This window comes from Halichoeres trimaculatus, unplaced genomic scaffold (genome assembly GCF_033239565.1).
Source record: "Halichoeres trimaculatus isolate MK-OKI-2021-1 unplaced genomic scaffold, fHalTri1.1 fHalTri1_scaffold_19, whole genome shotgun sequence".
NCBI classification, from domain to species: Eukaryota; Metazoa; Chordata; class Actinopteri; order Labriformes; family Labridae; genus Halichoeres; species Halichoeres trimaculatus.
The window spans coordinates 15,894,118-15,920,700 of record NW_027437197.1 but is presented as its reverse complement, the minus strand read 5'-3'; the positions used below and the strand labels follow the sequence as shown (position 1 = coordinate 15,920,700).

The 26,583-nt window shown below is 41.0% G+C and overlaps 1 long non-coding RNA gene across 1 annotated transcript; it reads right to left on the bottom strand.

Annotated features, from left to right (window-relative positions):
• Positions 1–1,676: 1,676 nt before the first annotated feature.
• Positions 1,677–26,248, bottom strand: LOC141808035 (uncharacterized). The gene is made up of 3 exons (XR_012599886.1): positions 26,115–26,248; positions 20,937–21,043; positions 1,677–1,980 (listed from the first exon to the last, which is right to left on the bottom strand). It is a non-coding gene; the product is annotated as an uncharacterized LOC141808035 (long non-coding RNA).
• Positions 26,249–26,583: the final 335 nt, after the last annotated feature.

Genomic DNA, 26,583 nt, shown 5'->3' with positions numbered 1-26,583 from the left:
GGATGTAATACCTTTAATGATTACATGTTGTTGGTGTGATAAGCCTTCTTGAGCTCTTTCAAACTCTGTCTGAACCCACAAATTAGTTTCCAAAGAGACGGTGGAGGATGTATCATGTGGTTCAGGCCTCAGTTTTGATTTGGGCTAAAAAAAGAAAGATGGCCGTGGGTTTGTGATTGTGCAGACATCAGCTTGATTTGTGTGTATTTTGGGTTCTGCTGCCAGACGTGGTGTAACAGCCCGTCTCCCCCTGACTCATTTAGTCTAATTGGGAACGACGAGGATGAGGGTGGTCGCTGTAAAAGCAGCACATCCCTCAACAGACAGACAGACATGCAGGCAGGCAGGCGCAGCTCTGCCTGGTCCTCCGTTTCTACCGCTGCACCCACCTCGCACAAGCTTGGAACTAGGTTGTTTCCATGGCGACCAAGCATTTGATGGACAGCTCTGTGTATGATGGCCGGTCCCACAGCAAGAGCTTCCACCCTGTGCTGTCATCAAGACGGGGATGCTAAAGATAAAGTGTCTGTGTCTTTACACTTCATTATCTGCGATGCATTAACACGTGCAGAGCAGAGAATGTGATGCATCCACAGTCTTTGTGGAGAAAAAAAAGACTCATTCATATTCATTCACCAAGTCTGCTTATACGTGCAAACACCTACAATTTATATTCTCCAGTAAATCTCACACCCACAGCATGCAGGGGTGGAAGACTTTGGGTCTCTGCCACAAATTCATAAATGTAAAGCTGCAAAACCTGTTGGGTCTCTTCTTGCAGAATAGGTTTGCATTCTAATGTTAAATGTGAGATACACACATCGTGATGTTAGCCGGGGTGCCCACAAAGCACATTTTAGATGCTTTAAAGAAATATGTCATAATTTGTGCTTCATTTTAACTTTTGTTAAACTGACTGCACATGACACAGAACTTTGAGTTAAATATACAATCGTAGGTGTCACGTGACTTGTTCTGTATTGCATTTATGTATATTTTATAGAGATGCAAAGAGTTTACATCTGTACAGTATAAAACAGTGTCAATCATTATAGTTTCTTATCTTCTTTTTTTCAGGCCCACCATATTACAACCAGTCTGAGTAAGAAAACAGCCTTCAACATTGAATTCAATAGTGTATAATTGATATCTATCTACATACATGAATATTGTAAACATCCCAGTGAAGTTTAATATAAATGATAAGTTAGAGATTTAGCCACAGTACAATAAGTTTAAGTGATTCTTTTACCACTGACTGCAATAAAAAGCTTTAAATTGTTTCATAGGCAATAATCCAGCAGAGAGATTATACTGACTTCTTTTTCTTCTTGTTTTTGTGACAGTGGACATGACCTCCTGACTCCACACAGAGCGGGGGTGGAACATTTTCCACCAGTTTTATCAGCCAGTGAGCTTTTTCTCTATCCTTATCTATTATTTCAGTCCAGACTGTTTTTTTCCTCACCATCAGTTTGAAAAAAAAAAAAAAAAAAAGAAAAAAAAAGCTGCCTTAACACCTAAAGTTGTGGTTGTCTTTTTTTACAGTGTGAGCCTCTTGTTTGTGTATAAAGTAACTTGGTGAATGTTTATGGTTTCATTTGGAATACGCTGCCTGATTAAAGCTGGAAAAGAAGAAAGTCCAATCACATGTTGGACAAAACATGTTTGTCGTTGGGATTTCTTTCCTGAACTCTTCGTCCAGCTCTAACCCGCCTATCTCCACTTTGCCAACCTGCCTTTTCGCCTCCTCACCGCTGAACTCTGCCAGTCACGCTTCCTTACCTCCATTGCTCGCATGCCAGCTCCACCATTTCAATCAATCCTCTTCTGCTGGACTCCCATTCACTCTTTAATAGCTCCAGCACCATGAAAGCCCCTTTCACCAGAACTTCTTTCTGTCTCTGTCCCACGATTGGGTCTTTCAGCACTTCCGGGGAGCTCCCCTTCCTTCCAGTCTTCTTTTCAACATGTTCTGTCCTGAAAGGGAGGCACAGGAGGACACGTCCATGACTCACTAGCTACTGGCATCATTTGACTGTCCTCTTTCCAGGACGAGCTGGGTCTTTGTTTGTTTCCCAGGAGGGCTGTTTCCAGAGGGGCCTCAGAGTCATTACCATTAAAAACAAGGTACCTGTTGCTCTGGTTCAGCTGAACCTCTACACTTTGCCAAAAAGCTATCATCTTTTTAGAGCTTGTTTTAAGAAGTCTTTGCTTTAGGGTCTAAGTTAGGGAAGGAGATGAGCTGAAAGTCCCTTAACAGAACCCTGTGTGAACTGAAAGATTCACGTCATTCTCCTGGAGCCTATACTGCTGTCTTTCATGTTCTGATATTTTTCTGTTTTAAAAGAGCTGATCTGTCTTCACATCCATGTTGAATATAAAGTAACAATGCTAGATGTTCAGACTAAACCTCCATTTTCTAGAAATACAACATACAAACATAATCTGTCTGTAAACTGATCAAAACAGTAAATAGTAGGGCTGAGACATGTTATTCTCGCGATTCGATTCTATTATGATTTTTGGGGTGCCGATTCAATTTAAAATGTGATTCTTGGATATTTATTATTTTTGCCGGTTTTAGTTTGCCTTGTTAACAACAAACCATGTGAAAAAGTTAAATGATGATGAAAATGTCTACAGAACATATCAGGAGCCATATTTCCCCGTAAAATGCACATCATGTGAGTTAGAGAGAAACATTTCACCCTCTGCTGGAGAAGTGGTAACTTTTTTCCAATCCAGTTTATAAACAAAGACTGAAATGAAAAATTTGAATAAAAAACTAATAATCAAAAAATAAAAACAACAATTTTTTTTGACAAAGAATCCAGATTTTAATATTGTCAGACAAAAAATCCCAATTTATCAATTTAGTAAATAGCATCAGATCTTCACAAGGGTTGCTTAAATTAAAAGGGAACCACAAATTATAAGACGCGGGAGGTGTGGGACTAAGGTGGGCTTTACACGAGGACGAATTTCTATGACTCTAGTAAAACAAACTGTAGATCTGGTGATATTGACACATGGAGACGCGTATTTGTCCATGAATCTTTTTTGAAAACAGGTCTGCAGGTGGATATCTGCGTACTCGTCTTCATGCCGTATTTGGTATAAACAGATAAGTTCGGAAAAGACGGTGACCTCATAGCACCCCTCCTGCTCCCCGCCCCCTAACCCACATTGTCGCACACAAAAACAACAACAACAATGGCGGCAGGCGGACTGATTCTGATATTGTTCTAGCAACTACAAATATTGCTTCGACTATTATGTCAACATTTTCTCAGAGAGCATGAACAACACCAGCTATGACAACAACAACAACAAGTGCTCATGCAGAGACGCAGCATGTTACACGTGCATGAGCACCTGTTTGACGTGGAATCCGCCTCAGAGCAGAACCAGACGGGCAACCCGACGACAGTTTTGCAGTGTCGTGTAAATGCACAAGCCTATGCACAATACGTGTAAACAGCGATACATGTTTTGATACAGACGCCAAGACGATACGGGGCCGTCTTTGTGTGAGGAGGGCCTTAAACACCAAGGTCTTCCCATAGCACAACCCCAACTGGCCCCTATAGGAATGAACAATAAAAGGGGAGGGGTTTGTGGTGCTGCAAGTCTTAAAGAGACAGCAGCTGAAACAGAGGCTGAAATGAGGATTTCTTAAAAAAAAAAAAAAAAGGTTGTGAAACACGAGGACTTTTCAACCTGTACACCATGTAATAAAACTAAAAGGCAAAAAAAAGAAAAAGAAAAAGCTCTTAAAAGAATATTTTAGTGTTTTACTGCTTGTTTCCAGGAAGGAAACGGCTCTGAATCACACTTTTGTATATGGCTTGAGCCTATCTTGATTAAAAACAAGATACTTAAGTTTTATCCACACACTTCTCAAATACACACACACACACACACACTGACAGATACACACACACTGACAGACACACACAGTCCAACACAAACAGATCAGCAGTAGTCTAAACAGGAGCCCGCAGTGAAAATAGCTCCACACTTGATTTGAACTGTGTAGTGTTTCTGGCTTTCCTTTTATTCTCCTTTACTGTGTTTAACCCTGGAGACCCTTCTAACCCACTCCTGTTTCCTCGTGCTGCCTTCCTCCTGCATCCAAAGTAGTCCAGCCAAGCATGAGATGGTTGTATAAATGTTATCTCACAAACTGGTGACCTTTCAGGGGCATCGTGCCAGGCAAACACCACGGCTGAAAGGCATGAATGGATCTGTGATGGTCCATGTGTCCCCTCCCCACCCTGGCTGGTCGTCACACTTGGATGAGTGCGCAGAAAGACCTTCTCATTCCACACTCCTAATGGCCGCCTCTGGGCTGCCTGGAGCGGGAGGTCACAGAGATGCTGAGAAGAAATGAGCAAAAATGCAAACGGTGGCCTCACTGAAGCTCTGGGTTTGGAAATGAATTTCCAAATGTTGATTTTCAGGATGGTACAGAGAGTCATTGCAAAGCCTGAAATCAATCCTGAGAGAGAAAATGAGAAATCCAAGGGCTCAGGGGAAATTCAACAAGGTATGAAAACACATAATTTGGTCAAAAGTGTCCGTTATTGGAGAAAAAGTTATGCTAAGTGTTAAAATTTGTTACATGTGTGTTTTTCCTCTTTTAAGCAAATATCAGATCAATCAGACTGCTTAAAGTTGCAGGAAAACGTTTTTGGACACAGGGCGTTATGCTTTCTTCTCTTTAGGATCTTTTCAGCAGTAGTTTGTGAAAAACGTCATAAAAAGTGACTCAGTTTTCGAGATGACTCTCCACTGCTTTAGGTTGATCGGTTATTTCCTGCAGTAATAAAACTCATCTTTAGTCAGTGGGCTAAAACTCACACACACTGATGTTCAGCTGTCATTTTCATGCAGAGAAGATATCTGAGACACCGTTACATTCACCCATGATGCGTTTCCTGCTGGTCATGCTTCCTACCTGCCACAAAACCTGCTTAGCCTCCTCCTGCTCTGCTTCTGTGTCAAACCTCTCTGTAGCTTCTCTGCTTTGCATTTCATTCATCCTGTGAGAGAGCTGGACTCTGTGGGTAGTTGCTGTGTATGAACGCAGGAGACTCATCATGTTACTGAATTATCTTTATTCTCCAGAAGTATCATTTTTACTTTGAAGAAAGGGCAAAAATTGAAACTGTTGGCATCTCTTTACCAGATTAGTCTTTGTGTGTTTCATTGAGATAACTGGAAGAAAAAAGTCTGATACCAGCACGTGTTTTATCTGTGTCACCAGCACCTTAACAGAAACTGGTAGGCTAATTAAACAAAGACCACTGTCTTCAGTTCATACACCAGCCTTTAGCTTTGATTATAGCACACATTCGCTGTGGCATTGTTTCTATAAGCTTCTAATGCCACAAAATTTATTTCCATCCAGTGTCGCATTAATTTTTCACAAAGATCTTTCCTTGATGATGAACGCTGTACAAAGCCTTCTCCAGCACATCCCAAAGATTCTCAATGCAGTTAAGGTCTGGACTCTGTGGTGGTCAATCCTTGTGTGAAAATGATGTCTCATGCTCCCTGAACCACTCTTTCACAATCTGAGCCCAATGAATCCTGGCACAGACTGTTGCTGAATCTAGACCTGACCAACTGCAGATCATAGCACTGCCCCCACAGGCTTGGACAGTAGGCACTAGGCATGATGGGTGATCACTTCATCTGCCTCTCTTCTTACCCTGATGGCCCATCACTCTGGAACAGGGTCAGTCTGGACTCATCAGACCACATGACCTTCTTCTACTGCTCCAGAGTCCAATTTTTATGCCCCCTAGCAAATTGAAGCATTTTTTTCAGTGAGCCTCACTGATTGGTGGTTTTCTTAAGGCCACAGCTGTTCAGTCCCAATCCCTTGAGTTCACTTCACATTGTGGGTGTGGAAATTCTCTTACTTTCACTATTAAACATAGCCCTGAGTACTACTGTTCTACTGTCCACATTTTTTTCTCAAAGATGATGGGTGCCCACTATCTTTCCAATTTTTTAATAATGCGTTGGGCAGTTCTTGACCCAATTTTAGTAGTTCTTGCAACCTCCTTAGATGTTTTCTCTGCTTAATGCATGCCAATGATTTGATCCTTCTCAAACAGACTGACATCTTTTCTACGACCACGGGATGTGTCTTTTGACATGGTTGTTTAAGAAATGAGAAGCAACTCATTGCACCAGTTGGGGTTTGATAACTTGTTGCCATCTGAAAGATAAATGCCCATGCAGTAATTATCCAATAGGAGGCTTATACCTATCTGCTTTAAATCCAGGTGGTGACTTTCTTTTGTCCAGGCAGTGTATCTTTAAATACCCCATCGTTAGCTGCTGTGGTGAACACCACAGTAAACGCTGCAACGTCTGCCTCACGTGTTACTCTTTCACTTTAAGCAGTTAGCTTGTACTGGAAGCAACAGTGTTGTGCTGCATTAGTGCTTGCAATTATTTTGCAAAACTTTCAGACTTTATACAAAAGAAACACCCAGAAAAAGTTACAACCGGGCATGAGGCAGCACTATTTAATGATACTTGCCTCATTTAGAAACATCCTTAAAGGGTCTGATTTGTATGATCTACTTGGGTCTTGCGTCCTGCGTAGGGATGGGTACCTTTCACATGTGAAGCGATACGGTACCGATGCCCGGTACCTGGCAATCCGTGCCGGTACTCAACGGTACCAAGTTTCGGTACTTTTCTGTGTTTATGTGGTAAAAATTATCAATTTGTTTAATAATAAAATATTATAAAAAATTCAATTTAACAAATTTATTCTTCAGTATATAACCTTGCAATGCCGTGTTCATGTCCAGCATGGAAAATCACCTACTCTTCCACTCCCTCGCAGTCACAAGGATGCATTTGGGTACCTAAAAATGGTACCTTTTGGTTTTACATGAATCGATACCCGGTACTTTTGACAGAATTCGGTCGGTACCTATAAAAGTACCTAATTCGGTACCCATCCCTAGTCCTGCGGTGGAAACACAGATGGGCCACAGGAGCCATGTAGTTCCTGGAAATGCTTTAAAAGAACTTTAAGTTCCTGTACCTTCTGGTTAAACAAAAGACACTGGTTTCACAAATATCAACATTCTCCTCTGAGAAATATAAGATATGAGGCCAACACTAAGCAGATATAACGGTCTTAATGTAGAGTCCATCTAAACAGAGCTGTTGGCGTATCTTTGAGCTCATGTTCACCTCACTAATGTGCGGCTTGTGAGCAAAATGAACATCGAGGCTGTAAGAGGCGAACTGTCACCACCACTATATAACACAAACAACACTGCCGGATGTCTATCGTATGAGCGTCACACAGAGTCCATGCAGAATTAATGTGTCAGAGGCAAGCACAGTGGGACTGAATCTGCTGCAGCCGCATACTCAGCTAATTAGGCTGACAGCAGGAGAGACAATGAGCTGGAGGAAACCATACATCCACGTGGGCTGGAAGTGTCTTGTGAGGCTGTGCATCATGAGTGTGAGGTCCGGGGTTTGTCACACTAATGGTGGCTGAAAGAGTGTGACATGAAGCAAAGTGTTGTGCTGTGTGTTTGTTATGTTCAGTCTCCTCCACGGGAACAATAACGCTCCTCACGACAGGGTGAAATGCTGTTCTGCAGCACAAGTTGTAATCTTGGGGAGGAAGGAACATTGTTTTCGCTCTGGTAAAAATACGATGTGTAGCTGAAATTCCCACTCCTCTTTCTCCTGGGGACCAAGGCTAAATTTATATGACTGCCATCTAAATGTGTCCCATTACCGTCTTCCAATCTCTAACTCTGCTGGGCTAAATCAGTCTCTCTGTCTCTTTTAGAGGCAGGGAGTCTTACTCATTACCATTTCAAACCTCTAGTTTGGCTACCATGTTCCTCATTATATCTGATGGGGAGCCTGGCCAGTTTAGGGAAAAAGAAAAACAGGCATTCAAAGCTTCAGACAGAAAGAGAGAAAAAGGGATGGAGGGAAAGAGGGTGAAATTACACAGTGCTGTTTGAAAACCACACACTCGTAAAGCTTTCGTGGTCAGCATGGTGCTTTCTATGCTTATCTGACCCTCTTTCTCTTTTTTTTTTGTTTCATAAATGCAGAAGTAAAGGATGCAAAAAGCACAACCTCTCTTCAAAATAATTACTACTCCACGCTCCTGCAGACGTCCGCCACACTGGGAATGAATTATGCATGACTAACCATGCTGACTAGCAATCACATGGTGCCGGTCTGCAGCTTTTACCTGTTGTGCTTTTTCATGACAGGATAACAAAATCAGGTTGTGGTGTGGAATTATGCCAGGGTTTTCATTCAGTCCTTCAGTTCAGGTTAATAGCATTTCACATTGTTTGTTTTGTCATGCAAATCCTCACCGCTACAAACTTGTTGATGGATTAGACGGTCTCTTTGTCATCGAGGCGAACAGGAATTAATAGTAGATACCTGTTTCATATCACGGCTAATCCAATAAAAGATACACATTATGGATTAAGAATGAAGCTTTGATTTCAGGTGAGTGAATTGTGTCCTGAGTTAAAGACTTAATTTCAATTTGATTGCTTTTGAGTGTAATCCTGTCGCTCAAAATCTCCTTTTCCTTCCTCGTGTGTGGGAGTGGGGGTCCTGCTCTCCTTGTGAGTTGCTAACAGAGGCATATGTTGTCTGTGACCTGCAGGTGTTGAGTCACAGGCGTGCTGAGAAGCCAACAGGACGAGAATCTCACGGTCAAGCATACACATACACTCCAGTGTTAGATTTCTACAGCAAGTAAAAAAAATATTTTGTTGAAGAAATCAAATTTGCTGTTCATTCACTACCTGTGCTTTAGTATTAACAATATGTTTCTTCATGCACTGTGCAGAAAGAGAGCAAAGATATGAGAGAAGAGAAGTGAAAAATCTCATCCTACTCACACAGTAATCCTTTAAAGAGGGCTTTGCTGCCTCTCACTGCCAAGCACTTTGATACATCCCTTTTGAAATAAGCGTAAAAAAGGCTTGAACAGGCAGATTTAGGGGATTCAGGAAGTGAGAGATTTGCACTCTTTTTTACTTATCCCTTTTTTTTCCCAGCATGAAAAACATATCTAAATGATCTATTTTAGATGTAATAAAATGTGGGAAAAAAGAGATTGCCCTGAGCAGCTACTGATGGCAGTCTTTGAAAAAGTGTTTACAGCCTTGCTCAAAGTTCCTCTGTACAACTCTGGAGCTGTCGACACGTATAATTAATTTTAAATGCAACGGAGGAAGTTTTTAGGTCATTAAGAAAAGTATTACGGCTGAGATAGTACAGGACAGAGGCGTCATTCGATCGAGCTTTGTGTGTTTGGGCCGAGGCGCCACTCCTCATGTCCCAGCAGAGTCTCAGGTACCAAGTGTTCAAGAGTCAACTGTGAAGAACCAGAGCTGGAGTCAGCTGCCTGTAGGCTTCATAGCAGGAGCTGTGAGTGAACAAGATGATAAAGGCGAAGATTCAAACAGGCGTCAGAGTTTATGACTGAAGAACTAACAAAAAAGCACATGAATGAAATCAAAGCTCAAGTCCAAGACAGGTCCAACAATCCTGGCCTACACGCTCTATGACAAAGAACTACAAAACTGCCAAAAAGTAGGTGTAATATCTAGAAAATGTCTTTCAATCTTCAACGACAGAGACAAATTCAACTTTTTTGTGACAGTTATCCAAACTTCTCGTCATTGTGTGTCAGTTTTTATCAGACCTGCCAACACTCCCAATTTTGGTGGTGCCTCTGGCTTTTAACCCGTTCTACCGCCTTACTCCTGATTCCTAAAGCTTCCGAATTTACCGCTTAAAGGCTCGTTTATAAGTACTGTGTAGGATACATTACACCTGGTATGTTTACATGCACTCAGCTGTCCGACTAAGGTCATAGCTCTAAAGTCACAGCGGGGGAACTAGTCTTGTCCATAGACTGTAAAAAAAAATGGACGTCATCTTGCTCGGCTTGAAGTGAGGTCTCCACAAAAACTGCTCCCCCTGGTGGCTGGCTGCAGTAAAGGTAAAAAAATCCAGCTCTCCAGCCATTCCAGATGGGCTGAGGTCAAACTTTAAAAGATTTATGCACTTTGTAGAAATGTTTCTCACATCTTATCATTGTGGTGATTTCAAGATATCATTTGGCTGTCTTGTATTCAAGTCCTCTTTTTTCTGAAAAGTTCCATTTTCATTAGTTATAAGAGGTTAAAAACAAGGTTTTACATAATGTTTAATGATGATTGACAGCTGCCGTACTTGTGTATTTTTTGGGGATCGTAAAATATGTCCCGAGGGAGAGCCAAGAAGAGATTAGACCCTTGAAAGAAAACTATTATCATTATTTTGTCACCTGGCTCCACTCAGATTCTCCCAGAATCCCTCACAGTCTCTACTGCGCAGCCCTGGCTGCACAACTACTTCAATGGCGGCGCCTGTGACGGAGGTATTTTGGCTTCAGACCCGTACAATGGAAAATGGCCGAGCCATGCTGTCCACTCAATATACAGTCTATTGTCTTGTCTGCGTATAAATGCAGAAAAGAGAATCAGCCTTCTGCCGGACAGCATCTCACTCCTCTTCAATAGGTGGCACTATGTCCTTTTTTTAAAAAAGCGCAAGCTGCAGGCGAGTTGAACTATTTTCGATCAAGGGGCATCATCTGGTTTAGAAGAATTAAACTTAATGCTGGCTGCAGTAAGACTCGAAGTCACATATCCAGCCAAAAAAAAACAGACTTTTACATACGCGCCCTCACTGCAGTGGCTTTCTGCTCAGTATCACTTGGCATCACTGTTTCAAGGTTGCTGTCAAAGATGTCAAAGAAGAAGAGATATGCCTCCAAATTCAACTTGCTGTGAGTCATTTCCTTTTCTTGCTGTGAGCCATGTAGATATCAAACTTACATTTTTTAAGGTTTGTAGGTCAGATGTCAGCAAGGCACACGGAGGTAAAAATGGTTGGTCTGCTTTGTCAAAGCCTAAAGTTGTCAGGTATAGTTTTCATATCAGTCCTGCACTATGAAAGCCTTTACACAGCTTATTTAGAAGAGTGCCACTTCTAGGGTTAAGTATGTGGAAATGTAGATTTGTGGTGAATCAGTCCATCATAGGGTCAGAAAACATCGGAGGCTTTTTCCTTATGCAGTTCACACAAACTTGAGGGAGTTTCTTCAGAGTCACGACATGAAAGTAACCCTACAGTGTGAATTAAAGTGACAAGTTAACACTTGAGCAAAAAGCAAAACTGTGTAGAACCGCATGTGACCATCCAGGATTGCTCGTATGAATCCTGTTTGAACTTTACTTCTGTTACTTAAGCTGCAGGCTCCTGAGAAACATGGAGCCCTAAAACTGAAAAATTGAAAATGTTTTCACAGAACATTTATCTCACAGCGTGTCTTCCCTGCTTTCAGCTCCACTTTTACCTCCCATGTTTTCTGCAGTGGTATCCCCGGGGCTCCCGGTTTGTGAGCTGAGATTGCAAATGTAGAAGATCTTATTTCCTTTATGTGTTGGTGAGGCTGTAAATTGGAAAACCATATAGCTGCCTTTGACTTCAATGTAGTTATTTCCCAGGATGTCTGGACACTGAGCTTACAGATAAACATCTGCACACTGTGCAGGTAATTTGATCCTTTTTCTTAACATACAGAAAAGCAAACAGAAGTATATTTGATTTCTGTTGCTGCGCTGCAGAGTGGAGGAGACCACATACAGGGCTCTGACACAGGAGATACATCAAGGTCGTAGGAGGGTAATTTGAAGGAGATCGCTGCGAGTAAAGCGGAGATGAAGTCTGGAAGGCAGCCACGCAGCAGAAGACCAAACAAATGAGGAACGATACCGAGCGAAACAAGAAGTTAATCAAAGAACAACAAACCACCAGAGGCTTCATGGATGTTTGTACGGCTTTAGCTCAACAAACCATCTGGCAATGAGAGGATAACAAGCTGGTTAGAAATAATGATTAGTTAAATGAGAAGATGGGAAACAGATGAGGAGGTTCAGCAGGTGTGCTTTAGGGAGCCAGCACTAAGGGAGGGAGCGTGGTGCGGATACAATCCTGAGTACAGTACGGTGCCTTCTGCTGCTACACAAAAAGAAATGTGTAAAAATAATGGAAGAACAGCATACTCTGTCCCCTCACACACACATCCAGAGGGAGACAAAAGGATGAAGAGGAGGAGGAAACACTCATTCAGGCCTGTCCATAGCTGTGGTATATATTCACACGCCGATCAGACAACGCCGTCTTAAAACATGCACCACTTATATAAAAGCTCTCCAAGGTTTCCATACACCAGTATCTGCAACTCAAACACTCAAGACCTGGATATTTAGCTTCATTTCATATCAGTGTTCTCTAACCCAGAAGAAAACAGCAGAAATCTTCGGGGACTCAGAGACAGAGGCTGCTGAGAGGAGTTTAGTCACATGAAAGAGCAGCTGGATGAAACGAACATCTCCCCAAGGCCGGGCTGCTGCTTCTGATACTCCTACAGACACACCGCTGGGAGAAGCTGAATAAGCATTACGGCTGGCTGAAAAACATGACCTGAAGGTCCGGCTCATCTGCAGGCGGTGACCCCACCCGACCACGAGACAGTGCACTGCTGCCAGGGTGAGCCTCAAGCCTGCAACTCCACCAAATGTGTGTTTTTCTCATTTTGCATGTTCGTTTTCATCGTTCATTTGCGAGATAATCCACCTTGTTTGTTTTCCCAAACATTTCCTTGCTGTATCGCAAGCCAATCTTCAAGTGAAAGAATGTTTTCCTTCAAATGATACACTGCATCCTGTTCGGACAGGATACTGATCAGCAGAAAGTTTGCATAGGACCACAAAAACTGCTGCGTGTGTGTGCATGTGTCTCACAGGAAACAAAGACCTCTGCTTTGAAAATGATCAGATTCCCTCAGCCATGGTCGCAGTTACCATGTCAACCAAAACACAACCCCAGAAGTTTCCAGTTTTCAACATGAAGATTTAAGACAAGCTTTTCTATTTGTTTCAGCTCTCAATTTGGAAGAAAAAAAAATCAAATTTGCAGTTAGAATATGAAAAATATTTTTCTGGATTATCTAACCAGCCAAAAAAAATCAAAGACCAAAGCAAAAAGTCAGGACTAGGAAAGGGATTTTTGCCTTTCAACACATTTAAAGACAAAGTGACACTTTAACTGCTTAGAAGTGTACAAAGAGGTATGCCAGAAGGGGAAGAAAAATGTACTTGTTTAGTTTCTTGACTTGAGATATTTTTTTTATTTTTACACCAGTGACAGAAATACACCTTTGCTTCATATTAAATAAAAAAACTTGCTTGGAATCAAAGTTTTTGTAGAGTAGAAGTGGTATAAAGATTACTAACTCATAAATTGTACATTTTAAAAACACATATTGTGTTAAAAACTGGAGAAAACATTTTAAATTGTGAAGTACAAATTTGATGGAAAGGATACTGTCACCACCTTAATGAAAAACAAGAGATATCTGCAAATTGTGACATCACCAGTTAGTGAATCTCTTTGGAAAGAGAAATAACTTTTTATCATGTCAACTGTGAAGGGGGGCCTCTGAATATTGGGTTGTGGAAAGCTGGGGTGCCTTGAAGAGACAGAGGCTGACATGAAGGTTTACAGAGATAAGAAGAGAGTGTTGGAGCTGTAAATCATGTGAAGCTGCTACACAGACAACAAAGGGACATTTTAAAGACAACAAACCAGGTATAATAAACCTTTTCCAAAGAGAAATATGTCCCTTACAATTATCTTTAGTTCTTTTTTGTACAAAAAAAGACCAAAACAGGCCAAAAACTAGAACCTGAAGTCAGATCCATGCAGAAAGGGAAGTGGTGAATTAAACTTGTTTGTTTCTTTAACCATTTATTCTGGGATGTTGTGAGACGGGGTCTTTTGTGTGCTATGCAGAAACTTCTTTTTATCCCAGATCTGTTATTTCTATGACGTTTGCATATGTGAGCTCATATGAGGCATATCGGGCCAGTCCCTTTTGCTCTTTCTAGTTTCCTGTTTGAAGCATCTGTAAAAATACTTCCTGACTCGACTGACTTCAAGTCCTGCAGACGTGTGTGTGTGTGTGTGTGTGTGTGTGTGTGTGTGTGTGTGTGTGTGAGGGGGGGGGTCAAGTCAACAAATGGGGGGAGAAAAAGTGAGATATAGCCTTTAAGAGGGGGGCTGGGTTGGGATGTATGGGGGGCCGTGAGACAAAGATCTGAATGTGTTGTGAGATCAGGATGGGGTGGGGCTGAGTTAGAGGAGATGAGGAGGGACAAGAGTGGACGCCTGGGTGGTATTTCGTGTGTGTGTTTGTGTGTGTGTGTGGGTGTGTGTGCAGAGTGTGTCTGGAAGTTCCTAATTAATTACTGAAATGTTGTTTATTTGATAAAGTGCTGTGTGGTTGCGTACTCAGTGCAAAACATAAACAAGAGCTCAAGTAAGATTTGAATGTTCATTTGTCTTTATACAAATACATTTACATAATGATTTCCATGAGGAGAGAGACACATCGGCCTTTTATTGCTCACTCTATGGGAGGAATTATTTCATTTCACTGCTGAGACTTGAAAACTGAGCCATGGTGGACTCTTGTTCTAAATAACAGGGCCCGTTTAAAGGGTTTTTTTCTGCTGTCTCATGTTTAAAGTTGTGCTAAATAATCGTTGTTGCAGCTCTCTGAAGAACAAGTCTGAGTGTGAGTATAAGAGTTACATCTCTCTATATTCTGTCCGTACAGCAGCTAATCACAGAGCTATATGTGAAAAACAGTAACATGTGGAGCCTGTAGCACGCAGACACAGTGAATGATGGACGCAGCCGGGCGTATATGACAGATGGAGGCAGGAGGAAAAGGAGAATGTTTGATAACTTATACCCATCTGCAGTGAAAGGATGATGAACGACTTCCATTTGCAGAGGGAGAAAGACTTCCTTTTCCTCGTCTTACCCGTGGGTCTGTGGCCATCTCATCTGTCCTCCTATGATCTGTGTCCTGACCTCTACGGTATAAAGTCCTCCAACTCTGACTTTGACTTTTTCACAGGTTTATAAAAACTACCTCACCAGCTTCACTGGATCAAACCAGGAAGATTAAACTCTTACACACTGGTGAAAATGTCGGGATAGGAAAATCCCTCTCCATTTCTTCTTCTCCTCTGATTTTCATTAATTTGGGTGTGTAATGGAAAGTTTATATAAAAGGGCATTTAGCAGCTAGAGATATGTAAAGCACCCTGGTGCAGACTTCACTATCTCTGCTTTGCACGTTATTTTGTCATTAGTTTGTGGTGTCAACTGATGCAACTGCAAGAAAAGACTGTTTGAGAATCTTTTTTCTGGAGGGTTATGAAGAGAAGAGAGTGGGTTGATGTAAATGGGTCTTTTTTAAAATAATAATTGGTTGTTTTGGAAAACATGCTTATTTTGTTTTATTTTTTGGTATTTTTTCACAGTGGCTTCTTGGAGTCTTCTCACTCATGTGACCACAAGGTTCCTCAAGGCAACAAAAGGCATGATTATTTATGTAGCACAGTTCTGTAAAAAGCCAGTTCAAAGTGCTTCACACAAACATGAAAAGTCTCTAAAAGAAAAGTTAAGAAGGACACTGAATAAGGACTCTTTCAGCAAACTTATATTATGAAGCTAAACCTGTTATTTGACAGTTAATGTGAAGTTTAAATCCCTATTCATTTTTCTAGTGTTCATATAACTGCTCAGCTGAGATTTGAATTATAACCTTAATTTTAAAGAGCAGCTAAAGCGTCCTTTGAAAAAGCAGGACGTGCTCATCTGCAGCATTTAAAGGAAACAACCTTTGATAAGACACTTAAACACATACAGTCTTGGGACACACAAACACACACATTAGGCATTACAAAAGAACAGATAAATTTCATATATGAGAAATTAAAGGTGCTGTGAGAGGATCTGTTTTAATTGCACACCCTCACCACTTTCTGGCCCGGGGTCTCCGCACACTGTTGTAAATTACTTTCAGAAGAGGTGTGTGTTTGTTTTGGAACAAATTTTCTCTGTTCAAGAAAACTTTTACTGGATACGAAGCGCCGAGGTAAGGGACTTATCTGTGCAGTTACGTAGCTCTACAGTTTGAAACGTGACATCAAGCAAACGTTGTAGTATCCGGCTACATGCTAGCAACATCCGCAGCTTGGTGCTCCGTCGTATCTGTAGGCTAACGTGACAACAAGTAAACACTGACAGTTTGTAAGTAGTTTAGTAGCTGTTTATATTTAGCACAGCTAGCAGTCCGGTGCTCCAAAACAAGTCTAAAATGTGTAACGTTAGTGAATCCTGGTTAGCTATGTCCTGTCAGTCATCTACCAAGCAGAGCTAACGTAACCTCACTCTTTATTTTATTGATAGACTCTCAAGTTTGAACAGACCACTGCAGAATAACTGCTGACTGTGGGTTGGAACGAACATTAGCACAAACAGCTTAGCTCCTGTGTTATAGAGTGATACAGCATTAGCTAAAGGCTAATTAGCTCTGACACTTAGGCTCCTGTGTCCACCATCACTACAAAATGAACCACAGAAATCAGCAGAGAAAAACACAGATCTCAGTGTTTTATCTTTTCTCACTACTAAACTTTGTCAGCCGGAATGGTGTTGTAACAGAGCCCTAGACGTACCGTAAATCCTGAATGTGTGGTCCTGGGTCCTGGATGATCTGAAATGGAAGCTAAGAAGTAGCAATTTAAAATAACTTGTAACCAGCAATATTGGCGCTAATAATCTTGTTTTAAAGTGTGGATTATGATCAGGCATATATCTAGAAGGGAGACTTTTTCAAGATTACTTTCAAACTCCTCACAGCCCCTTTGAGATACAACTTGAAGACAAAAAAAATCAATTTGTTGTGATTAGAGAGTGCTTGATTCAATATAATATGATGAGATTTGAAACAATATGATACAATAAAATAAGTTGCGTTAATTTACAGTACAATGCAAGGAAATCGGACCATTTATCGTGGAGTTACATACACACATGGTGAAAACGGCCCTATCTCACAATGATAAAGAATCCTTAAAAAATCCTGGATCCAGGCAGTGATCCGGATCACTTCCAAAATGTAATCACTTCTTCCTTATCCCATTTTGAAAATTTCCTGAAAATTTCATCAAGATCTGTTTGTAACTTTGTGAGTTATGTTGTTCACAGCCAAACAGACACACTCTCCTAAAAACATAACCTGCTTGGCAGAGGTAATCACATACATCTCCAAGAACTTTAAGATACCTCAATCCTACTGACTGTTTACCTGCGACAAACTTTTCTGTCTTACAGTTTGCTATTTATGAATTAAAATATTACTGTTTTTGTTAGAAAAACTAATTTTAATAGATGAAAAGAAATCAGTTAAACCTCTGCGACCTGATCCTTGAAGGGCTGAAGACCATGTCTGCTTTAGTTGACTTCTGTCTTCCGTTCACCACACTCACCATCACATCTTTCAGCAACCATCTCTAAACTCTTTTCTTCTCCGTGTTTTTTGGCTGCTTTGCTCCAGCCTGCTCACTGCACCTGTACACCGACTCACAATGGAGGCTTTATTACCTGAGACACACTGTACAGACTGCTCACAACACCTCTCCTTCTCTTTCTCTGTGTCACATCCAGCTACACCCCTGTAAAATATTCAATCACACATTGTTTGTGCTCGTGTCAGATTTTGATGAAATGTTCACTCAGTTGCAGTTCATCAGTAAGTCTCAGATTGTGTACCATTCAGCTGATAACATTGCAGGCATACAAAGTGATTCAGCACCGTATTTTTAACTTCTAACTTTCTCCCCATGAATACAGCGAGTGAGGGAAAATATAATTCCTCTGGGCAAACATTAATTTCTCGCTCTCTTTCCCCCTGTAACACGCTTTGTAGACATAACGCACAGTTCTGATATTGTCCTTGGTTGGATTGATTTCTGTCTGAGCGTCTGCATCATAAGTTTGAAAGTGCAGTCAACAGGAGAGGAGAGAAATAGGGAGGGGAGGAGAGGCACCACATCAGGCTGATGCTCTCTGAGCCAGTTTCTGATGCTCTGTTTGAAGGCTGCACATCTTTCTCCACCCTGTGCTCTCTGCAAGCAGCACTGACAGGCTGGAAAAAGTGTTGAACGGAGTAAACACAGGCGGCACCAGTTTTAGATTTAATCCCTCTGATAGAGAAACACACATTGTACTTTTTTAATCATCACAACTGCAGTAAATCATTCACGTTTAGGGTCTCTTTGCATCCATTATTTGTTATGTGGTATTAAGGAGTTAAGCCGTTTGATGTCTGCTTACTGAACTTTAAAAAATCAGCATTAAACTCACAGAAAATAACTCTTAGTACAAAGATTTATGGGCTTTGGATGCATTTCATTGCATGCAAAGCCCTAAGTGCACCAAAAGTATGCTTTTACAACACATTGCTGATGCTTTAATCCTGATTAAATCTATGAATTATTGCAGAATGAACCATAAACTTCAGATCCAGGTATGTCTACGGACATTTCTGAGCCTATGTGCTTCAGGGATCATTAATTTATCATGACAGATTAATTTTTTGATGGAGTTCATGAGTCTGAAAGCTCAGTAAAAATAGGCTACATCCATTTTCTTTTGTTTTAATATGAAAATCTGATCAAATGAGGACTGAAAGGGGTCACAGGTGGAGATGGTTCTGCAGAGAGTATCTCCTGAATCTGCTCCTCTCGGATTCACAGAGCGTTTGTGAGGTTTAGCTTTGTGGCCCACACGTTTACTATTTTGGTTCTGCCTCTCATAGTGAAGTTTTTGGCTGCAGCAGGCTGCTGTTTTCAGGGAGATTGCTTAAAAATAAACAGCTTTGCACCAAACAGCACACAGGTGCAGAGTTGTGGAGGAGCTGGTGAGAGTAGAGGAGTAGTGAGCATCACTGGGGGAAGCTTGTTTAAGAGAAAACAGATGTTGGACTAAATTTCATCACAAACACACCATGTCGTTGACATTGACATTTGTGGATGTCTTCATTAGCAATTTTAGCCAACATGTGTATAATGTGTTGAAAAATCCACCTTACTGCCCCCTAGTGGCCAAAAGTGTCCCTATTAGCAGTTATGTAGCTACATTTGGGGGTAAAAAGTAGTGTAACCATAGACTGTATATAGAGAGGACAGCGTGCTCCGCCATTTACTATTGTACGGTTTTGAAGCCAAAATATCCCGTCACAGGCGCAGTAATTGTAGCAGTTTGGAGCCAGAGTCTGCGCAGTAGAGACAATGAGGGATTCTGGGAGAATCTTAGTGGAGCTGGGTGACAAAAATAGTAATTTTTCTTTTCTTCCCAGAGTCTAATCACTTCTTGGGTCTACCTCCCGACATATTTTATAATCCCCCCCAAAAAATACAGGAGAACGGCAGCTGTCAATCATCGTTAAACGTTACGAAAAGCCTTGTTTTTAACCTTGTATAACTAATGAAAACGAACTTTTACAGAAAAAAGAGGACTTAAATTCAAGACAGCCAAATGATATCTTCATATCACCACAACAATCGGACGTGAGAAACATTTCTACGAGGTGTAATAATTTTTTAAAGTTTGACCACAGCCCATCTAGAATGGCTGGAAAGCCAGACTTTTTAAACCTATACTGCCGCCAGCCACTAGGGGGAGCAGTTTTTGTGGAGACCTCACTTCGAGCCGAGCAAGTGGACGTCCATTTTTTTTTTGCAGTCTATGAGTTTAACGTGTTACCACTGAAAATATGATAACAAAACAGAGTTTCTTTTTCATTTGGGCACAACATTACTTTTCAGGGACCAATTTGACAGCAGCACCGCCCCAGCTGCACGAATGGGCAATAGTCCCGAGCTCTTATTCCACACTGAGGCTGGTACTCCCAATAGCATGCAGAGAGCAGTCAGTTATCATGGCATTATTGTTTTTCTTGTCAGGTGCTCTGATGCATTTTTCAAAATAAAGAGCTCAAGAGAAGTACCTGTTATGTCCTCCATAGTAGAACTTTATGTAGGCCGATACACATTTAGGAAATGAGATGGGATTCTTCCCAAAGTCCAGTACCATAAAAGCAACATAAAAGTAACAAGTACCGTAAAAAGTTACTTTCCATAGAGGATAACTAAGTAAAGTAAAGGAATACTTTTTCCAGAAGTAACGTGTAACGAGCAAAGGCTACTTTGTAAAAGTAACTTCACCAACACTGCCTATCAGTAAGAACATAAAGTAACTTGAAAGCTTCAATCAGCTTTACTTCCATATCCCTAAAACCTAAAAACCAGCATAGCATGCTACAAAACAGACCCAACAGAACAGGCACACTGCATACGAAAGCAGTATGCAGTACCTTTTACCTAATAGACGGATTGGAAAACGGCTCAAAAACAATTAACAAGTCTCCATCATCAGTAATATTTATCAAGCAGAAGCTCTTTGGGGAAACACCAATGCAACTCATGAGACCCAAAACCTGGGGTGTCATATCAGGTGATTCCAATACTGATCTTATCTGTCAGCAGTATTAATTTTGAATGAGTAGATCTGTAGGGTGTAGATCTAAAATACTAAAAGGAATCACAGTACAACTGTAAAATCTCAGCAAAGGCTGCCAAGCAAAAATGCACAGACCTACCAGTGCAACATGTTTTTCATAAACACAGAAGAGCACTGAAATGGGTTGAATAGATCTGCTCTTTGTTTCCAATGCCTGATGTTTATTTAATCTAAATTCTTTAACGTATTGTATAAGACTCTTCTTTTATTGCTGTTATTTATCGTCTCTCTATCCTGTTGTGAAGCTATGTGGGCTGCTTGCCACAACTGAATGAAAGGTCTTCTATAAATAAAGATGAGTTTGATTAAGAGGTGCTTCAAGTGTCTGAAACCCGGCTACTCACCTTTACCGTGGGCTGGTGTGAAAGGGTCTGACTGCAGATGATGTGTGACCCAGGGTTGAGCTCCTTCCTGCAGACTTGGTGTCTGAGGAGCTGCTCAGGGAACCAGCCTAAAAAGACATGAAACAGAACATGTAAATAATATTTTACTGGATAACAGAGTCCTCCAATGCTCATGTTGGAGTCCAAGTCCTTGATTTGAGTACACTGCTACAGACAAAGTGGTCTTTGTTGATTTTGTCCTGGACATGACAGGAAATCTCATCCTGCTCATTCTTAAATAAAACATCTTTATTATGAAACGAAATCATACCAACCCTGCTGGTGGTTCCAGAGTTTAAAAACCTTCTTGTTGTTGGTCTTTCTTGCTTATTATATGTTACAAAAACACATCGATAATAATTTCAGTCTGTTTCATCACCAGCTTATAACTCCGCACCAAAGCATCAACATTTCATGGATTAGTCAGCCTTCACTCTCAGATTTGGGTGTTGTTGTTGTTTTTTTTCATCAGGGAATTCTGAAAACTATCATGTTTTTCTCACTAGTTTAGATGCATCTTCAGTTTCCATGTTCAACCAGAAAAGACTTTGTTGAATTTGTCACTGTCTGCTTCTGTTTTCTGCCAAGGTCACTCCGGCTGAAGGGGAGGAAGGGCGGGAGGGAGACAACAGCACTCACCGAGACGAGAGCTCTAATCAGAGAGAGTGAAGCTATAATCAAACATAGACCTCTGGCAGAAAACAGACAAAGCCTGACAAAAGGAAAGAGGAAAAAAACATAATCATAGCAAGGCAGAGAGGCATTTCAGGAAAATACATCTGAAGCAAAACCTTTAATCAGACCAGGAGACAGAGGACAAAGGGAATCTGTGAGGAGGAGAAATTAAAAGAAGACACCAAAGACAGAGTGGGAGAGGTGGACGCAGAGAGGCAGGATGGAGAAGCTGGAGGTGGTGCAGGGTGGTGGTATTTAAAACAGACTCTAATCAAGGCCAGCGCAGCAAATGTCCTGCTGTGAAAAAACGCCCTCTCAGTTAATCAGAGCGAGAAAACACAGAGAGAAGTTTGCCAGGATGAGACTGAGGAGCCAGACTCCAACATAAAGAGGAGGATTTGGTGTGTTCAGCATACCAAAATAAGCACAGAATCGGGTAAATTCTCCTCCTTACGTAAATCTTTTCCGCATGAGAGCTTCTTCCTGAACACTCGGGGGCTTACTAAGCCTCAGGAGTAGAAGGGGAGGGGGTTGTCCTGTCTCCAGCCAGCTCACAGGGCTAAACAAGGAGAGGAGGAGGAAATGAGTTTGTGTCCGCGGGCAGACACCTCATGCTCTCTCGCTCTGCACCTTATAATCCTGGCAGCAGCTCTCCTATCTGACTCATTAAACGAATCCCCGCAGATTAAAGGAAGCAATTATTCTAATCCAGAGAACAATCAGCTAAACCTGACGCTCTTTTTGTTCAGCTGCAACAGACACGAAAGTATGGTGGCTGATAAGGGGGGAAAGCACTGCAAGCTCAGATTTTCACAAATAGAAAGAAGCTGCACTCGCGGAAACAACGCACAGTTCCTCAGTTTTAAAGTCTATTTGTGCTGACCTCAGTTAAAATGTTGAATAGTGTTTGTTTTGGGTGAAAGGACTGTGCCGTAGCATCATGTTTTTATCTTTTTCACAAAACGTTATCATGTAATTTTGTTTAAGATTACAGATTCGCACGGTTTATCAGTCCCAGTGTTAAAATGAGATTATCAACCCTAAAATCATCACTCATTTTGTTGGTTTGTTGTTTTAGTCTAGATAGGTACCATCTGGTTTGGATACGGTTTGTTTTATTTTGAAAGTCACTAGGTGTTTTTAGGTAGTCTTCGTGCACGACTTCCTGTCCCACTGGAACGTGTCATAGCTCAGGTCACTCTGTTTGTGATAATGTTCATCACAACCCACAGTCAGCACTTATTCTGCAGTGGTCTGTTCAAACTTGAGAGTCTGTCAATAAAGTGAAGAGTGAGGTGACGTTAGCTCTGCTTGGTGAAGTTGGAGATGGTAGATGAGCAGGCTGGACTACTGTAACACATTTGTCATCTGGATTCCTAGTAAGAGCATCCAGAGATCGCAGTACATCCAGATCAGCACTGCCGGGTTCCTATAAGTGTCCCCAAATATGATCACATCACCCCCACTCTGAAATCTCTTCACTGGCTCCCTGTGCCATTTAGAAAAGAGTACAAGATTTCCTCCTCAACCATCACCTTAAAACTTTGTCTTATTATTTTTTTCTGCCCTGTAGCACTCTGAGATTGCTGAAATGTTAAGTGCATTGCAAAAAGAATCTATTATAATTTATTTATTTTTAGCACCGGTGGGACATAACCAGGATTTACTAATGTTACATGTTGCTGCCCACAGCCGCCCCTCCCAGCTGCAGCCAGAGCAAGCAACTGTATGCAAATTAAATGCACATGTAGGAGCCCTCAGCTGATAGAGCTCACTCCACTGTTTGAAGCCTGGATAAAGGGAGAGGGTTGATATGTTTACATCATAAAAGAAGAAGAAGAAAAAGAAGAAGAAGAATCAACAGAATAATTAATTTATCTATTCATTTATTTATTTTTGGGTCTCTTATAAGTTAGTCGTCTCTCCTACAGCACCCATAACAATAACATGCAAATGCATAAATATGCAAATCAGACAATGACCTCATTTAGTGATTGTTTGGACAGACAGGTACTTTCCTGACAGGAGTTGGCAACACTGGTGAGTGGCAATAACTGATAATCTACCAACTTTCTAGACACTATACTACACTACAAACTGGGTTTACGAAGTTTCTCAGACAATCACGTTACGCAACTACAAATAAAGACATCACCTCGTTGCATTGCACTCTGAAAAAAGTTTTCTTGAACAAAGAAAATGCACACCTTGGCAACATTTACATCTTTACGAAAGTGGGTGATAGTGCTCATGGGAAATGGAGTCTTTGTGCCAGAAAAAGACAACCAACTCTGACCACAGACTGCAATCAACAGCAAACAGATACTCCTCACAGCATTGTTTCTGCATGTGCTGCTGTCCTGTGTTGTCCCTCATTGACCACTATATAAAGGTGTTCCAGCAGAGAGTACAAACAGCTTCATATTACACTCTCCCTTCAGTGGGGCAGGCAGGCTGTGGGGTTGAATTATAGCATTGTTTTCAGAACGCCGCCAAAAAGAGCCTGTTCTTCTGTGACAAATAAATAGATTTCTGTAGCCTTTTACGGCTTTGATAAATATTCATCTAGCCGATGCCTGCGTCCTGCTGCAGTGCAGAGCTTTTCAGAAGTGAGCAGTGAGGGATATTGATGAGCTGTGGGTCGGAGGAAGCTCAAATCGCACAGCAATCAGGCCTCATCATGGCTCCTGTTTGTGCAGGCTTAACACTCAGGTACATCTCTCCTCGTTTTTCCTCTCCTGCCTCTCTGTCCCTTTTTTTTTAACAGGGCATGACTTTCCTCAGCCATTACCCTCACCGCTCTGCATTTCACATACTGATGGGATACATTGTGGTGTTTTCTAAGCCCTGCTCGAGGGACACAAGGTCTAATCCAGCGCAGAGGCGTTCAGTAGCATCCAGAGCGTGGTGGGACAGTGCAGCGGCTTGTATGCAGCGACACTTCCAGCCAACACATGCAGATGGGAGTGGGATTGTGAAAGCCTTTAAATGCGTCTTGGGGGCTGGATAGTGGAGGTTATTTTCCAAAGAATCATGACAGGAATTCAATAACAGGCTTTTGTCCTGTGAAATTTCACACTTCCAATAAGGATCCCTCTGTTTCTGCCTCCCTCCCTCCTCCCGTCTATGCCTCTATCCCTGCGCTCCTCTGAGGGGAACGAGTTAAAAGCATAATACTGGGAGTACTTGAGTGCTGGAGATTCCTCCTGAATGCTAAACAGTTTTATCAAAAAGCAAACTGCAGCAGAGGATCTGGGGTACTGATGGGCAGTGAGGAGCAGTACAGACATCTGACAAGTGTAGGAATACTTCAAGCTGTATATGTTACAGTGAAACACAACCTTCAGGAAGACAGGGGTAAAATCTGGAGTCAGGTTTTTCAAAAAAGTTCAAAAGTCTCTTCCTTGTATTTGAGGCAACACTGCAGAAAAAAAGACTCACTCTTGCTGTGCAATGCAAACCTGCTTTCAGAAATATTCCATATTTACACTTTAAGTGAGAAAATATTGCCCAAAGAGTTGAAATCATGAGAAACCTGCATCCTGTAAAGCTTCTTTCTGGATTTAAAAGGTTGAAAGACAATCTGAGCGGATGTTTCCCATTTTCGCATTAGTTGTTGGTTAGAAAAAAGAGAACAAACAAAGCCAATTTGGAGTATTTGCTCAGTTGCATTTTAAACAGGATGTAAATGAAGTGCAGCAGGGACCCAATAATGAGCAATTCTACAACAATTTGAGTTCATTCATGCCTTTTTTTGTCTGAACCACAGAAAATAAGCAGCTGTAATAAGCTAGTCTGAAGTCTTAGACGGGTTGCAGTGAAGCTGAATTCAGAAAAGCAAAGATATCACATCTATATTTGTGTGTGTGTGTGTGTGTGTGTGTGTGTGTGTGTGTGTGTGTAAATATATAAATATATATATATATATATATATATATATATATATATATATATATATATATATATATATATATATATATATTTGTATGTATGTATACAAATTAAATGTCTTTTAAAAATGACAAATTGTACATCATGTGCATTATGCATGAGTTCAAATGTCAGTTTGAATTCATTTTACTCATTTTTATTGCGCAGAATCCAAAGGACACAGTCTCTTAATCTTAACTGCATCTTTAATACCACAGGTGTATTAACCTAAAGTGGGTTTTTATCATTTAAAATTCCACCAAGAAGTTTTTAACTCAAATTAATGCTGATGTCACTTTATGACTTACATTGTTTTGACAAATATTCAGTATTTAAATACAAGGAGAAAGCTGTGAGATTTGCTTGTCAGGTATGCTAACCTAAGTCCAGAACTGAGAGATTAGAGGTTCTGCTTTGTCCACATGGGGGCGTCAAACTGACATTAAGAAATGTCCTTCCAGGTGTCACGAGTGAGGACCCAGAATGCAGATTGAAAAAAAACGATTTTTAACTAAGAAAAAGAGAAAAACTTACTTAAAATGTGCCGAAAGGTAAATCCCAAAGGTCCAGCTGAAAACATGAGAGGAACCACGAGGAGCAGAAGATACCTGCAGGATGGTCTGATGCTGCAGATATGAACACAGTTAAGACACAAGACGCGGGAAATTCTAATGAGGGTCATCAACATGAAAACACAGGAAGTGTATTTAAGACAAACACACAGGAACAAGAACTTCAAAATAAAACAGGAAATATGTAAGATCTCACTGCAAAACTCACACAGGGGTTTAGATCAATAAAAACAAGAAGACAAAAGAAAATTAAATAACACGAGGAAGATCTACAAAATAAAACAGGAAGACAACGCCAGATTAAAAAAGAAAAAGAAAAGAAAATGCAAAATTAATTGAAAGAGAGTCATGGGAACAGGAGCTTTCAGGGATGAGCTCAAATGCTGAAATACTTCATATCAATAGTTCAAGTAGGAATAAAAACTGAGGTC